This window comes from Crinia signifera, chromosome 19 (assembly GCF_055691185.1).
Source record: "Crinia signifera chromosome 19, ASM5569118v1, whole genome shotgun sequence".
In the NCBI taxonomy this organism is placed as follows: domain Eukaryota; kingdom Metazoa; phylum Chordata; class Amphibia; order Anura; family Myobatrachidae; genus Crinia; species Crinia signifera.
Genome location: NC_139226.1, coordinates 49,714,175 through 49,731,159, shown reverse-complemented (window position 1 = coordinate 49,731,159; position 16,985 = coordinate 49,714,175). Strand labels below are relative to the sequence as shown.

The window sequence follows — 16,985 nt, the reverse complement described above, 5'->3', positions numbered from 1 at the left end:
AGACCTGATCCCAGTACAAATTTGTTCTCAAAATGGGCAAAACAAATGCTGCATTGCAGGTGGGGCAGATGTAACGTGCTGAGAGGGTTAAATTTGGGTGGGGTGTGTTGAAACTGAAATCTAAATTGCAGCAGGTATTTACCCTGCACAGAAACAAAATAACTCATCACAAATCTAAAGGTGGCCATACATCTACAGATCGATTGTCAGATCTGGCTGGTTGGAACAAATACCTGGTAATTCCTGAATGACAGTTTTTGGCAGTTTTCCAGCATTTCAAAGCAAAGCGCTCTCATCCATTACCAGTATTTTGTTCCAAACAGACAGATCGGACAATAAATCTGTAGATGTATGGCCACATTAACTCCCTCTGCACATGTTACATCTGCTTCACCTGCAGCTGCATTACAGCATATAATTATGCCAAAGATAAGCCAATATATTAACAGTTAAATACATTAAAGTGCATTATGCTGTAATAAGTATTGCTGATCAATCCTGCCTAGCAGGGCTGTCTTTTTGTATGGGCTTAATGGGCACTTGCCCAGGGGCCCCCGGCGTATAAGGGCTGTATGTTGATAGCTGAGGATCCCCTTTTTCCAGGGATACCAAAATTTTGAAAATCGGCCCTGGGGAACTGCAGATATCCAACTTCAAAGCAGCAGTCCACATCCGACCTGTTAATTACAATTTCCAGTCATATTTCTCAGGTTCTCTCTGACACTAGCGGCTTGTCTCTATCATGCCCAGAACCAGAGATATCAGCCTTCAAGCAGCCGGTCCCTGCTCCAGCTCCAAACGTCTGGTGTAGTTTTATATTTTTGTCAATGAATTGCTCTGGCTCCTGATCTCTGATACCCAAGTTCCCAGCACCTCCTGAAAGTTGGGACTCTAGGTTTTTATACTAGGCTAAGAAATCTATTTCCAGATTATGGCGATATCTGCAGTCAAACAAGCTGCCCTTCCACTGGAAAATGACGAATATTAAGCCCACTCCATTATCCAACCGTCCCCTGTGTATAAAACACCTCCTACCTCCCTGGAAGGCATTTACAAGGGACCCTTCATTCAGCTCAGTGCCCCCTTCCACACATTAGTGTTCTCCCTCCCACCACCTGTGCAGTAAAGGAGTAATTAGCAGAAGTTACTGCTCCAGGTCCTACATGTTGAATGGAAGATAGAGCACCCCCTGCCACCCGTGGGACATCAAAGCTGCTGCTGATACCACCCCCCACCCCTAGGAGGGGAGAATGGGTAAGGGCCCCAGTGCATTGCTTTGCCCAGGTGCCCACACTGCTGTTAAGACGGCCCTGCTACCTAGAAATGAACACAGTGATTGGCATATATGTACTGCTGGACACCACTCATAGAATGATTAACCTGTTATTTTTTGAATCAATGTTCTTGTTTTTTTCCCCCTAAACTTTAGATGTATTTGTTTATTTATTTACAGTTTCTTATATAGCTCAGCAGATTCCTTTACGCTTTACAATAGTAGACAGTGATAAAACAAACTGGGTAATGACAGACAGACTTGGGGGTTAGAGGGCCCTGCTGCAAGCTTACAATTTATTACATCATAATACACTTCAACGTATTTAACAGTTAATATATTGGCTTATCTTTGGCATAATTATATGCTGTAATGCAGCCCAATCATTTTCCCAGTATAGGGGATGCAACACTGTTTTTCTGTCAATAAACAGAAGTGACATGTAAAATGATACATTAGACAGTTTACACTTACTTGTAATACTTATTGTAACAGTTACTGTTTTTCAATAACAGATTGCAACAGTTATTTCTTATTTATATACACAGAATTGTCTATCTTTGTATATGCACTGCAAAGAGAGCAGCATAAATCCAATTTCATGTATTTCAGTAACACTGTGTGAAATATAACACTGCATAATGGCCCTTAATCAGACCTGATCGCAGTACAAATTTGTTCTCAAAATGGGCCAAAAAATGCTGGACTGCAGGTGGGGCAGATGTAACATGTGCAGAGAGATTTAAGGTGGCCATACATCTACAGATTTATTGTCCGATCTGTCTGGTTGGAACAAAATCCTGGTAAAAGATGAGAGCAAATGACAGTTGACCATTTGCTTTGAAATGCTGAAAAACTGTCATTCAGATATTACCAGCTGTTTGTTCCAACCGGCCCAATCTGACAATCGATCTGTAGACGTATGGCCACCTTTAGATTTGTGTGAGTTATTTTGTTTCTGTGCAAGGTAAATACCGGCTGCATTATTTTTACACTGTAATTTAGATTTCAGTTTCAACACACCCCACCCAAATTTAACTCTCTCAGCACGTTACATCTGCCCCACCTGCAATGCAGCATTTGTTTTGCCCATTTTGAGAACAAATTTGTACTGGGATCAGGTCTGATTAAGGGCTATTATGCAGTGTTATATTTCACACAGTGTCACCGAAATTCCGTTTAGAGTATTTGTGCTTCTTCTATTATAAACACGTTCAGGAGAAAACACACAATATTCACAATTGTGACCATGAAAATGGGTCAATTATTAGGGATTTTTTCTCCCACCAAAGTCATTCACTTTGCACTAGGGCAAGCTCGTACTCTCTTTTACTATGCTAAAGTATATTAATGAACCACTCTAAGACATCCTGACATAATTTTAACTAGATCGGAGCATCTTCATAGTTTTCGTCATTTTCACCAAAAAAGTGAAACTTCAGGCCTCTTGCCAGAACAGAAGATGTTGACTCAGATCAAAATGCTGTTGCACGTTTCTTATTCAAGTCAAGTCACAACTTTTCCACACTAGCCGATTTTGAATTTCTCAATTTCAGTTTTTTCACTCCGCCCTAATATATATATATATATATATATATATATATATATATATATATATATATATATATATATATATATATATATATACATTTGTTTTGGAAAGGAGGCGCCACTTGTGCTGAATTAAGGTAACTTACAATAATATTCCCTTTTGTTATTAAGGTGTCAGCCTATCTTTTAGTAAAAGTAATGGTACGTTACTTAGAGGTTTATGGAGAACAATATAAAAAGATATTGGCGACCAATTATTGTGGATTTAGATAAAAATATATAAAGTATTTATTGGGATGACAATAAAAGGATATATCAATGGTACAAAGGACAAATATGCATATATGGACATATGATTTATACACTATAAGGTCAATAATACAGGCATAAAAGTATATATAATAAAATGTATAGTAGTGGGGGGAATTATATATAAAAAAAGACACATATATCTAAAAATCGGAGGAAATATAAAAAAAGAGAAAATATTAAAAAAGGGGTTTATATATAAAAGAATCCTTAACGTATGAGGTAGTAGGAGGTAGGTAGCCCAACGTGTTTCGTCGATGTGACTTCTTCAAGGGGTGGAGGGCAAATGAAGTCAGACCTGTATTTATACCTGTATGCATGCCAGGGTGATCTGTGACATCACTTCCTGCTACTTATTCATTTAAAAAGGCTATACAGGTAAGAACACAGACAAGGGACTGAACATATATTAGTATGGTGAGCTGAGCATCAGGTGGGCAAGAACGCTGTATTTATAACATTTTTAAATGACTAGAAACATTTATAACAGATAAAGTCCGTGAATTGCGGCACTTCCGCCACGTTTCCGGCATCCTCATAGCGCTACTGCGCATGCCCGGCTTGTGAGTGTTCTGGATATGCGGTGACCTTCTCCGTTGGCCGCGCATGCTCCAGGTTACTGCAGAGCTCAGGGGGTTTCTCCTCATAGCTCTTGTGGATGTGTCCGCGATATTGTGTGCCGGCGGCCATTTTGTAGGAGATTTTTTTTCAGTGAACTCTGTGTGAATTACGTCTTGTGGCCATCTCATTGAGGATTTTCATGCCGGAGGGATTCCAATATGAAAATATACAAAAAACAAAGTAACTAAATCTACTCAAGGCTGTATTCATTTGCATAGATGCCAGGGTGACTTATGATTATAGGATTTAAGTGATACAAAATAAATCAGAGTAAATAATATAGTAATAAGATCTTAAGTTAAATGGTGATTCAAGTATGTACTATATTGCCAATTATTAATAGAAAATAGTGATGGTGAGTTAGAGTGATGCTAAAACATGTAATGCTTATATTTGTAAATAGGAATGATAATGCTATTAAAATGCTAATATCCACTGTGATATTATTGCTAAAAAATCCATGTGTATGGTGTCACTTATGGATTAATCTTATAGTGAGTAAGTGGGTAAGTGCCAGATATAGGCAGGAAAGTGCTAAAGTGCTAGAGTGCTAAAGTGCTATTTGCTACTTATTGCATGAACCATATGATTCTCATAGAAACATAGAAACATAGAATTTGACGGCAGATAAGAACCACTTGGCCCATCTAGTCTGCCCTTTTTTTTAAACATGTTACCTCAAACCATATTTGATCCTTATTTTTATGTAAGGATATCAATATGCTTATCCCAAGCATGTTTAAATTGTACTACTGTATTTGCGTCTACCACCTCTGTTGGGAGGCTATTCCACTTATCTACTACTCTTTCTGTGAAAAAATTCTTCCTCACATTTCCCCTGAATCTTCCTCCCTCTAGTTTCAGTGCATGTCCTCATGTTCTGTTGCTCCTCTTCCTGTGAAGAATGTCTCCCACCTGTACCTTGTTAAAACCCTTGATATATTTGAAAGTTTCTTTTCCCTTCTCTGCTCTAAAGTATACATATTAAGATCTTTTAGTCTTTCCTGGTACGTTTTGTGATGAAGGCCATGCACCATTTTAGTTGCTCTTCTTTGTACAGTCTCTAATGTATTTATATCCTTCTGGAGATATGGCCTCCAGAACTGAACACAATACTCTAGGTGAGGTCGTACCAATGACCTATACAGTGGCATTATTACTTCTTTCTTTCTACTGCTGATACCTCTCCCTATGCAACCAAGCATCTGACTTGCCTTCTTCATTGCTTTTTTTACATTGCCTACCTGCTTTTAAGTCCCCTGAAATAGTGACACCTAGATCCCTCTCTTCCTCTGTAGTTTCCATTATAGTGCCATTTATACTATATTAAGTCTTTGGATTTCTGAGACCCACGTGCATGATTTTGCATTTTTTGGCATTAAACTGTAGTTGCCATTCTCTTGACCATTTCTCTAATCTGCCTAGATCCTCAATCATTTGTTTTACCCCTCCTGGTGTGTCTACCCTGTTGCATACCTTTGTGTCATCTGCAAAAAGGCACATTTTACCCTCAATTCCATTTGCAATATCACCAATAAAGATATTAAAAAGCACCGGTCCAAGTACAGATCCCTGGGGTACTCCACTTGTAACCTTTCCCTCCTTTGACTGTACTCCGTTTACTACAACTCTCTGTTTTCTGTCCTGCAACCACGCTCTTATCCATTCAACTATCTTAGAATCCAATCCCAAGCTTTCAAGTTTATTTAACAGTCTGCGATGTGGGACAGTGTCAAAAGCTTTACTAAAGTCTAGATAAGCTACATCTACAGCCCCACCTTGATCTATTACTTTAGTCACCCAGTCAAAAAAGTCAATAAGATTTGTTTGACATGATCTTCCCCCAGTAAACCCATGCTGTTTTGGATCCTGTAAATTGCTGGTTTTGAGATATTCTACAACTCTTTGTTTTAAGAGTGTTTCCATCAATTTCCCTACTACTGATGTAAGGCTCACTGGTCGATAGTTGCTTACCTCTTCCTTGCTTCCACTTTTGTGCAGTGGGACTACATTCGCTGTTTTCCAGTCCTCTGGGATTCTCTGGTACAAACTCCCTGTTAGGTGCTACAGCACCAGGTTTTCCCAAGAGGTCTCCCATCTTGGTACTGGCCTGGCCCAACACTGTTTAGCTTCCAAGATCGGACAAGATTGGGCGTAACAAGTGTGGTTTGACTGTAGACAAATGCAACAAACATCTGGAGGTTTAAGTACTTTATTAGGTCCTTACAATATACTACATAAGTTGGGTGTGAAGGGTGAGTTACAGGTGGAACATATGAAAATTGTTTAAAAAGAGTAAAAGATGAAAGATAAAACCAGAATGACCTTATAAGAATGGCGCTATCTCATAGTTGTCATTAAAACCCAAGGGATGTAAGGTGTTTAATTCGAATATCCAATACATTTCCCGCTGGGACAGTTTTTTCGCCAGATCGCCACCTCTTGGTCCTAGCTTAACCCATTTGATGGCTTTAAAAGTCAATCCCTCGGGGTTAGCATTATGATGGTTCTCAAAGTGTTTGTACAGAGCGTGGCTGTCGATTTTGTTCTTTATGTTTCGGCTGTGTTCCTGAATTCTTAGTTTAAGGGATATTTTCGTCTTGCCCACATATTTCAGATGACAGGGGCACTCTAGAAGATAGATAACAGATGAAGTGTTACAGTTCATAAAGTCTTTAATGTGGTATTCTTTTGTGTCATTGTGGTTGGTGAATTTCTTTCGGGTAGGGTGGACGAATCTGCAAATATTACATTTCCCACATTTGTAGGATCCAGTACATTTCAGACCAGGGTGCGGTTGGGTGTTTTCTGTTGTGAGTAAGCTTGGTGCTAGAATGTCTTTCAAATTCTTGGACTTTCTGAAGATCACTTCCGGGTGCGGTGGTAGCACTTACCCACTTACTCACTATAAGATTAATCCATAAGTGACACCATACACATGGATATTTTTGCAATAATATCACAGTGGATATTAGCATTTTAATAGCATTATCATTCCTATTTACAAATATAAGCATTACATGTTTTAGCATCACTCTAACTCACCATCACTATTTTCTATTAATAATTGGCAATATAGTACATACTTGAATCACCATTTAACTTAAGATCTTATTACTATCTTATTTACTCTGATTTATTTTGTATCACTTAAATCCTATAATCATAAGTCACCCTGGCATCTATGCAAATAAATACAGCCTTGAGTAGATTTAGTTACTTTGTTTTTTGTATATTTTCATATTGGAATCCCTCCGGCATAAAAATCCTCAATGAGATGGCCACAAGACGTAATTCACACAGAGTTCACTGAAAAAAAATCTCCTACAAAATGGCCGCCGGCACACGATATCGCGGACACATCCACAAGAGCTATGAGGAGAAACCCCCTGAGCTCTGCAGTAACCTGGAGCATGCGCGGCCAACGGAGAAGGTCACCGCATATACAGAACACTCACAAGCCGGGCATGCGCAGTAGCGCTATGAGGATGCCGGAAACGTGGCGGAAGTGCCGCAATTCACGGACTTTATCTGTTATAAATGTTTGTAGTCATTTAAAAATGTTATAAATACAGCGTTCTTGCCCACCTGATGCTCAGCTCACCACACTAATATATGTTCAGTCCCTTGTCTGTGTTCTTACCTGTATACAGTGGCGGATTCAGGGGGGGGGGGCACCTGGGCACGTGCCCCCCCTGTCATTTATTTTGTAGATGAGGACCAGAGCTTTCCAACGAGCCCAGCCCCATGTCTCTAGCCCCCTGGGAACCGGAGATATCGCCTGGCAAAGCTGTAACATTTTTTCCCCATAGGATAATATGGGACCCGTCAATTCCGACCCCCACCCGGTTCCGACAGCTGCCAGGTCCCCCCCTGGCATCACAGGAGCTTGTGATTGATGTTATTCAATTCCAAATCGCTGGGCCTTCAATATGATACCAGGATGGTCCATATCGGTCAATCGGTTCCAGAGATATAGCGTGTAAATCGATTTTTTTATTTTTGAAATGTAATTTCATGGCTGTTCATGTTTTTGAGGGCAGATTACTCTGGAACCAAACGTTCCAGTTTTACTGGACCAAAATCATTCAAAGCCCACTCAAATGTTCTTCAATATGATACTTGTCTCATGTAAATGGGTCAGTTAGTTCCGAAGATATAGCTGGTTAAATGAGATAACTGGTTAAATGGGGGGATGGGTGGTTTTCTCTCCCCCTCAAACCAGAAAATGCAGGTACTAGGTGGGGTAAAAGGGGCCAACCTGGGAATGCATTTTCTGGTGTGAAATGGGTATTATTTCAAATAGCTGGGACCTGCAGTGCTCAGAATACAGCCAGGCTCTGCCACTGTCAGTGGCTATCACTTCTGCCTGGCGGCAGCTGTCCCCCATTTACCACGAGCATGTATTCCCCGTTGGCAATGAGCATGTAATCCCACATGGCAACGAGCATGGAACCTCTGGCAATAAGCATGGAACCCTTGGCAATGAGCATGTAGATAAGCAGCACTTATGTAGCATAATTTTTAATAGGCATTATGGTGTTTGGTATAATACATAATGGACATAATAGCGTGTAACTTAACGTGTAATGGACATTATGGTGTAAATGTTTAATGCGTGCCTTTGGTGGACAATGTTCCTGTTTATGAAGCGTATTGTGAATTTTGTCTTAATCTGTGTGGCATTATGTGAATTCTGGCTCAATCTGTGTGGCATTATGTGAATTTTGTCTCAATCCATGTGGCATTATGTGAATTTTGGCTCAATCCATATGGCATTTTATGAATTTGGCTCAATCCGTGTGGCATTATGTGAATTTTGGCTCAATCCATATGGCATTTTATGAATTTGGCTCAATCCGTGTGGCATTATGTGAATTTTGGCTCAATCCATATGGCATCTTATGAATTTGGCTCAATCCATGTGGCATTATGTGAATTTTGGCTCAATCCATATGGCATCTTATGAATTTGGCTCAATCCGTGAGGCATTATGTGAATTTTGGCTCAATCCATTTGGCATTATGTGAATTTTGGCTCAATCCATGTGGCATTATGTGAATTTTGACACAATCCATGTGGCATTATATGAATTTTGACACAATCCATGTGGCATTATGTGAATTTTGGTTCAATCCGTGTGGCATTATGAGAATTTTGGCTCAATCCGTGTGGCATTATGTGAATTTTGACACAATCCGTGTGGCATTATGTGAATTTTGACACAATCCATGTGGCATTATGTGAATTTTGACACAATCCATGTGGCATTATGTGAATTTTGGCTCAATCCATTTGGCATTATGTGAATTTTGGCTCAATCCATGTGTTATTATGTAAATTTTGGCTCAATCCGTGTGGCATTATGTGAATTTTGACACAATCCGTGTGGCATTATGTGAATTTTGGCTCATTCCATTTGGCATCATTTGTAAGGGGCAAGTATAATGGGGTCTAGTATTTTGTTGCATAATGTGTAGAAGTTGTATATGGTGTTGTACACTACACTCAAGGACATGCCCCCTGTTGAGTGGCCAGACCCCCTTTTCCAGAGCGCGCCTTCGGCGCGCGCAGAACTACATCCTTCACTTTTGTCACCATGGTGGGCCTGCGTACTTTAAATACCAGGGCCTATTTTTAATCCCATTCCCACCCTCTCTCTGCCGCTCTCTTAGCATGTACACTGGCACCACTAACACTGGCCCTCCCCCACCTAAACCCTCTTTTATCATGGTGCCCCCCCTGTCATTTTATCCTGGATCCGCCCCTGCCTGTATAGCCTTTTTAATTGAATAAGTAGCAGGAAGTGATGTCACAGATCGCCCTGGCATGCATACAGGTATAAATACAGGTCTAACTTCATTTGCCCTCCACCCCTTGAAGAAGTCACATCGACGAAACGCGTTGGGCTACCTACCTCCTACTACCTCATAAGTTAAGGATTCTTTTATATATAAACCCCTTTTTTTATATTTTCTCTTTTTTTATATTTCCTCCGATTTTTTAGATATATGTGTCTTTTTTATATATAATTCTTCCCACTACTATACATTTTATTATATATACTTTTATGCCTGTATTATTGACCTTATAGTGTATAAATCATATGTCCATATATGCATATTTGTCCTTTGTACCATTGATATATCCTTTTATTGTCATCCCAATAAATATATTTATATATTATTAATATTATATATTTTTATCTAAATCCACAATAATTGGTCGCCAATATCTTTTTATATTGTTCTCCATATATATATATATATATATATATATATATATATATATATATATATACACACATATATACATACATACATACACATACACACCAGAAGATCTATATGTAAAAGTATAGGTAGAACAATGTACTTACAGTACAGGCAGTTTTTTCTAGCAGGGTCAGCTCGAGCTCAGCCTCCATGAGCTCCTCCAGGGCCCCCTCATTACATGCAGCATCCATGATCAGGCTTCCCCTGGCAGGAACTGTTTATGGTACTGCAGACCTGGTGCAGGGCCACCCGCGCTCCTGCCGGCGGCCTCCGCAGGTAAACTGTACCTGCCCCCCTCTCGGCAGCCCTGGGTAAATGCTTGTTGCCTAGGGGTTACTTTTAAACAGCGCGCCAGCGCTACCCGAAGCCGCACTTCCGGGTAGCGCTGGCCGCGCTGTCATCCTCTGACAGACACTAGAGCAGTGATTTTCAACCTTTTTACCTTGCGGCACACTAAATAAGACTTTAAAATTGTCCAGGCACACCCTAAGTTCCCCACAAGGCAAAACACATTGGCCACCACAGGAAAAAAACAAACCTATTGGCCCCCACATTTAAAACAATCACACTGGTCCCCACAGGTAACAAAAATAAAATACATTACATTACAATATATTAGCTTTGCGCAGTGGCAGTATCATAGCCAATGAGGTTCATTCGAGGCGTGATTATTGCTTATTGAAAACAAAAATTTAAAAAAAATAAAATACCTTGGCCTTTTACATGAAAAGAAGAGACCAGTAAATAACATTTGAACTGATGGTGACTGTAAACTGGTTTGGGCATCTCTAGATCTGGGGGCACACTTGAGAACAGCTCAGGGCACACTAGTGTGCCACGGCACACTGGTTGAAAAACACTGCACTAGAGGTACAGCAGTACCTCTAGTGTCTGACTCCTCCATGGCGGCGGGCATTTTTGGAGAGGCCGTCGCCATACATGGAGGCCTATGTGAGGCAGCAGGACCCGGAGATGGCTGCGGCAGCAGGGCAATGCACACAGCCGGCCCAGGCCCAGCCACTACATACCGGCCCGGGGGGCATGTGGCACCTGGGGTCCTGGTTCGGCAGTATTACAGAGGTGGCGTTCCTCCACAAAGATGGTATTGCCCTCCTAGGGTCCCGCTCTCCAGAGGGTGTATGTGGTCCCAGTGGGAAATCTGGTTTTGAAAGCACTGCTGGTTGGCACAGACTGAGGAGAGTGTAAAAGTAAACAGGCAGCTGGATGGGTGTACCAAATGGCCCGTGTGATGTTTGCATAAAGTCTTTGAAGGTATCGCAGCAACTGCACTATGTCTTTCATTAATAAATAGTAGTGGGGGGAATTATATATAAAAAAAGACACATATATCTAAAAATCGGAGGAAATATAAAAAAAGAGAAAATATAAAAAAAGGGGTTTATATATAAAAGAATCCTTAACTTATGAGGTAGTAGGAGGTAGGTAGCCCAACGCGTTTCGTCGATGTGACTTCTTCAAGGGGTGGAGGGCAAATGAAGTTAGACCTGTATTTATACCTGTATGCATGCCAGGGCGATCTGTGACATCACTTCCTGCTACTTATTCAATTAAAAAGGCTATACAGGTAAGAACACAGACAAGGGACTGAACATATATTAGTATGGTGAGCTGAGCATCAGGTGGGCAAGAACGCTGTATTTATAACATTTTTAAATGACTACAAACATTTATAACAGATAAAGTCCGTGAATTGCGGCACTTCCGCCACGTTTCCGGCATCCTCATAGCGCTACTGCGCATGCCCGGCTTGTGAGTGTTCTGGATTTGCGGTGACCTTCTCCGTTGGCCGCGCATGCTCCAGGTTACTGCAGAGCTCAGGGGGTTTCTCCTCATAGCTCTTGTGGATGTGTCCGCGATATTGTGTGCCGGCGGCCATTTTGTAGGAGAGTTCTTTTTTAAGTGAACTCTGTGTGAATTACGTCTTGTGGCCATCTCATTGAGGATTTTCATGCCGGAGGGATTCCAATATGAAAATATACAAATTGGAATCCCTCCGGCATGAAAATCCTCAATGAGATGGCCACAAGACGTAATTCACACAGAGTTCACTGAAAAAAAATCTCCTACAAAATGGCCGCCGGCACACAATATCGCGGACACATCCACAAGAGCTATGAGGAGAAACCCCCTGAGCTCTGCAGTAACCTGGAGCATGCGCGGCCAACGGAGAAGGTCACCGCATATCCAGAACACTCACAAGCCGGGCATGCGCAGTAGCGCTATGAGGATGCCGGAAACGTGGCGGAAGTGCCGCAATTCACGGACTTTATCTGTTATAAATGTTTCTAGTCATTTAAAAATGTTATAAATACAGCGTTCTTGCCCACCTGATGCTCAGCTCACCATACTAATATATGTTCAGTCCCTTGTCTGTGTTCTTACCTGTATAGCCTTTTTAAATGAATAAGTAGCAGGAAGTGATGTCACAGATCACCCTGGCATGCATACAGGTATAAATACAGGTCTGACTTCATTTGCCCTCCACCCCTTGAAGAAGTCACATCGACGAAACACGTTGGGCTACCTACCTCCTACTACCTCATACGTTAAGGATTCTTTTATATATAAACCCCTTTTTTTATATTTTCTCTTTTTTTATATTTTTAGATATATGTGTCTTTTTTATATATAATTCTTCCCACTACTATACATTTTATTATATATACTTTTATGCCTGTATTATTGACCTTATAGTGTATAAATCATATGTCCATATATGCATATTTGTCCTTTGTACCATTGATATATCCTTTTATTGTCATCCCAATAAATATATTTATATATTATTAATATTATATATTTTTTATCTAAATCCACAATAATTGGTCGCCAATATCTTTTTATATTGTTCTCCATATATATATATATATATATATATATATATATATATATATACACACATATATACATACACATACACACCAGAAGATCTATATGTAAAAGTATAGGTAGAACAATGTACTTACAGTACAGGCAGTTTTTTCTAGCAGGGTCAGCTCGAGCTCAGCCTCCATGAGCTCCTCCAGGGCCCCCTCATTACATGCAGCATCCATGATCAGGCTTCCCCTGGCAGGAACTGTTTATGGTACTGCAGACCTGGTGCAGGGCCACCCGCGCTCCTGCCGGCGGCCTCCGCAGGTAAACTGTACCTGCCCCCCTCTCGGCAGCCCTGGGTAAATGCTTGTTGCCTAGGGGTTACTTTTAAACAGCGCGCCAGCGCTACCCGAAGCCGCACTTCCGGGTAGCGCTGGCCGCGCTGTCATCCTCTGACAGACACTAGAGCAGTGATTTTCAACCTTTTTACCTTGCGGCACACTAAATAAGACTTTAAAATTGTCCAGGCACACCCTAAGTTCCCCACAAGGCAAAACACATTGGCCACCACAGGAAAAAAACAAACCTATTGGCCCCCACATTTAAAACAATCACACTGGTCCCCACAGGTAACAAAAATAAAATACATTACATTACAATATATTAGCTTTGCGCAGTGGCAGTATCATAGCCAATGAGGTTCATTCGAGGCGTGATTATTGCTTATTGAAAACAAAAATTTAAAAAAAATAAAATACCTTGGCCTTTTACATGAAAAGAAGAGACCAGTAAATAACATTTGAACTGATGGTGACTGTAAACTGGTTTGGGCATCTCTAGATCTGGGGGCACACTTGAGAACAGCTCAGGGCACACTAGTGTGCCACGGCACACTGGTTGAAAAACACTGCACTAGAGGTACAGCAGTACCTCTAGTGTCTGACTCCTCCATGGCGGCAGCCATTTTTGGAGAGGCCGTCGCCATACATGGAGGCCTATGTGAGGCAGCAGGACCCGGAGATGGCTGCGGCAGCAGGGCAATGCACACAGCCGGCCCAGGCCCAGCCACTACATACCGGCCCGGGGGGCATGTGGCACCTGGGGTCCTGGTTCGGCAGTATTACAGAGGTGGCGTTCCTCCACAAAGATGGTATTGCCCTCCTAGGGTCCCGCTCTCCAGAGGGTGTATGTGGTCCCAGTGGGAAATCTGGTTTTGAAAGCACTGCTGGTTGGCACAGACTGAGGAGAGTGTAAAAGTAAACAGGCAGCTGGATAGGTGTACCAAATGTCCCGTGTGATGTTTGCATAAAGTCTTTGAAGGTATCGCAGCAACTGCACTATGTCTTTCATTAATAAATACTCATTGCTGCTAACCGTGGTTGCCATCTTTTCTTGGTGGGTTTTTCCCGGGCCAGGGGCGTAACTATAGCACCGCAGCCCCCGCCACCGCGGGGGGGGGCGCTGTGCATGTGGGGGCGCCGGGGGCTGCGGTGCTATAGTTACCCCCCCCCAATCCCCCGCAGACTTACGTATCTCGCTGGTCCCGGCGGCTCCGTTCTTCTGATGAGGACCACCACAAAATGGTCGCCCCCATATAGCACACTGTTCTCTGAAACTGTCTGCTGTATGGGGGCGGCCATTTTGTGGTGGTCCTCAGCAGAAGAACGGAGCCGCCGGAACCAGCGCAGCGCGATAGGTAAGACTGCGGGGGAGGATATAGCTCTCCTGCACCCGGCTGAAGCTGCATCTCCGGGCTCAACACTTTGCACTCAGCGGTGACTCTTGCTAACTTCGCTGCTGTATACCTCTGTGGGAGACGGATCTGGGTGGCAACATTCTGTTCTGAACTGGCCACCTACCTGGACGGCTGTGTATACTACAGCAATTCTTTCCGGACCTATATCCAGCCAGCACTATCCGGCCAAACCCTGCTATAAGAGGTGAGAGTGTGTGGCGTCTTTCTGCTGCTTTTATACCCAGTGGCCTGAGATGGAAGCTTCCCTGCATTGTATCCTCCAGGCTATCACATCCTTTGCGGATAGACTTGTGGTCAGACTGTCTGATATACAGTGCGACACTACCTCTCGCTCCTACACTGATGCTGAATATGACACCAAGTCTGAATACATTCTGACTACAGGCTGTGACACCATATGCCTCATGGCTCATGATCCTCCACGGGGTGATATTATCTCTCGCTCCTATACAGACGATCCACTTGCTGCCAAGCCTGAAGAAATCGCGACTACATGCTGTGACACTGTATACCTCATGGCGTTTGATCCTTCACGGTGTGATAATAGTTCTCGTTTCTACACTGAAGATGCCTTGGCGAGCAAACCTGAAGACACCCTGTCTACACGCTGTGACAATCTACGCTACATGGCATTTGACTCTCCGCTGATATGGGACTCAGATCTGCAAGGCCCTGCTCTAGTATTTGGAACTTCCTTTAGGCCCCTGATCTGCTATTTTATGCTTGGTGTCACTTGCTTAGGGCTGACTCACTATTATATGTTACACTCTGCATTGGGCTGGATATGGTCGTACCACCACTGTGGAACTTATCCTAATACTCCGTTTGAGGATGGCGTGAATCCTTCTAAAATTGCTTCTCCTCCTGAGTTTGTAGATGGTCTAGATTAACATGGTGCACCAAACTGCGACTCGGGCCTTTCCATCCTGGCTAATACACTGTTTGTTTCTCATATTCTCTATAGATCTATAAATGGTAGTATACAGTAGTTTCATTTATATGACTCTGTCTCTATGGCATATGATATTTTTTCCCACACTAGCATGTCCAGTATATAATATTTACATATCCTATTTTCTTTGCGTATTAGGTATGCCCATACCAGTTATCCGGCCAATATCCTATGATTGTCTGGGGAGAGGGGGGGGGGGGGGGGGGGGGTGGTTTAGTTAGTTGAGTTAATGTAGTAAGGGCTTAGGGGTAGCATGGTTATAGGGCTCCAGGTACACCTAAGTTGGGGGCGGGTAGTACAGGGTGGGGGGTTATGTGGAGGGTTGTTTTGGGTCCTTTGGGAGGTTTTTCTTTTCTGGGTAGTTGGGGCTGGGTTGTACAGGGTAGGTGGGTTATTTGGGGGGATTGATCTGGGTTTTAGTGGAGGGTCTATTTTATTTTATTTTATGTAATAGAATTATTGAGTTTAGGATAGAGTTTCCGACTGATACTTATTTCCTATTATATTTCTCCTATTTGGGACTGCAGTACCATACAAATCTTTACCCTATGGGTGTGCTTCATTATCTCCTGTTATGCGTGCCCGGAATGGCGCCTCCGGAGATGCAATGTGCTAGTTATAGTGGTTAAAGGAGTCCATCCTGCTTAATTCCTACTTCTGCACATATCCTCCTGTCTGTACCCAAGATATTGTTTATTCCCATACGATATCTGTATACTCTGTTTATGTCGGAATATGTTTGTGTTAAAATGCAAAACTTTCAATAAAAATTATTGAATTTAAAAAAGACTGCGGGGGAGGGGGTTAGCATAGGCGACGGGGCGGCCGGGGGGGGTGCTTGACGGGGCGGCGGGGGGTGGGTATGGGCGGGGGGTGCCCAAAATGTAGCTACGCCACTGCCCCGGGGTGTCCTATCTCTTGCCTCCAGTGTCTACCATCGACTAACAAGGGCTGCATTCCCTGCCGTTGTCATACTCAGGTACATGGTGGTATCGACCGCACTCACAGGGGGCACCTGTGACATATGTGTATGCACAGAAGTATATGTATACATATGTATACATATACACACACATACACATATAAACTTGCAGTATGCTTACCCCTCCAATTCTTAATGTCACATCAGCGCATAAAGTGCTGTCCCAAGCAGGTAGCGCATCTAGGTAGGTACATGGCTACTCGTTTTAATTATTTTAATGTTATTTACAGTTTCTTATATAGCGCAGCAGATTTTGTTGCGCTTTACAATTGTAGACAGTGATAAAACTAGCTGGGCAACAACAGACAGAACTGGAGGTAAGAGCTGGAGTGCCGACTCTCCCGGAATGGCCGGGAGTCTCCCGAAAATTGGGACCCCCCCTGCACCCCGGATCGCGGCATTAAAATGCCGCAATCCTTGGGCCTCAGAGG

General features: G+C 42.5%; 3 pseudogenes; 2 read left to right on the top strand and 1 right to left on the bottom strand.

The window, feature by feature from the left end:
- Positions 1-5,815: 5,815 nt before the first annotated feature.
- On the bottom strand, positions 5,816-5,934 carry LOC146044127 (5S ribosomal RNA; annotated as a pseudogene).
- A 4,712-nt stretch (positions 5,935-10,646) lies between these two features.
- LOC146044489 (U4 spliceosomal RNA) lies at positions 10,647-10,816 on the top strand (annotated as a pseudogene).
- A 2,713-nt stretch (positions 10,817-13,529) lies between these two features.
- Positions 13,530-13,699, top strand: LOC146044488 (U4 spliceosomal RNA; annotated as a pseudogene).
- The last annotated feature ends 3,286 nt before the right edge of the window (positions 13,700-16,985 follow it).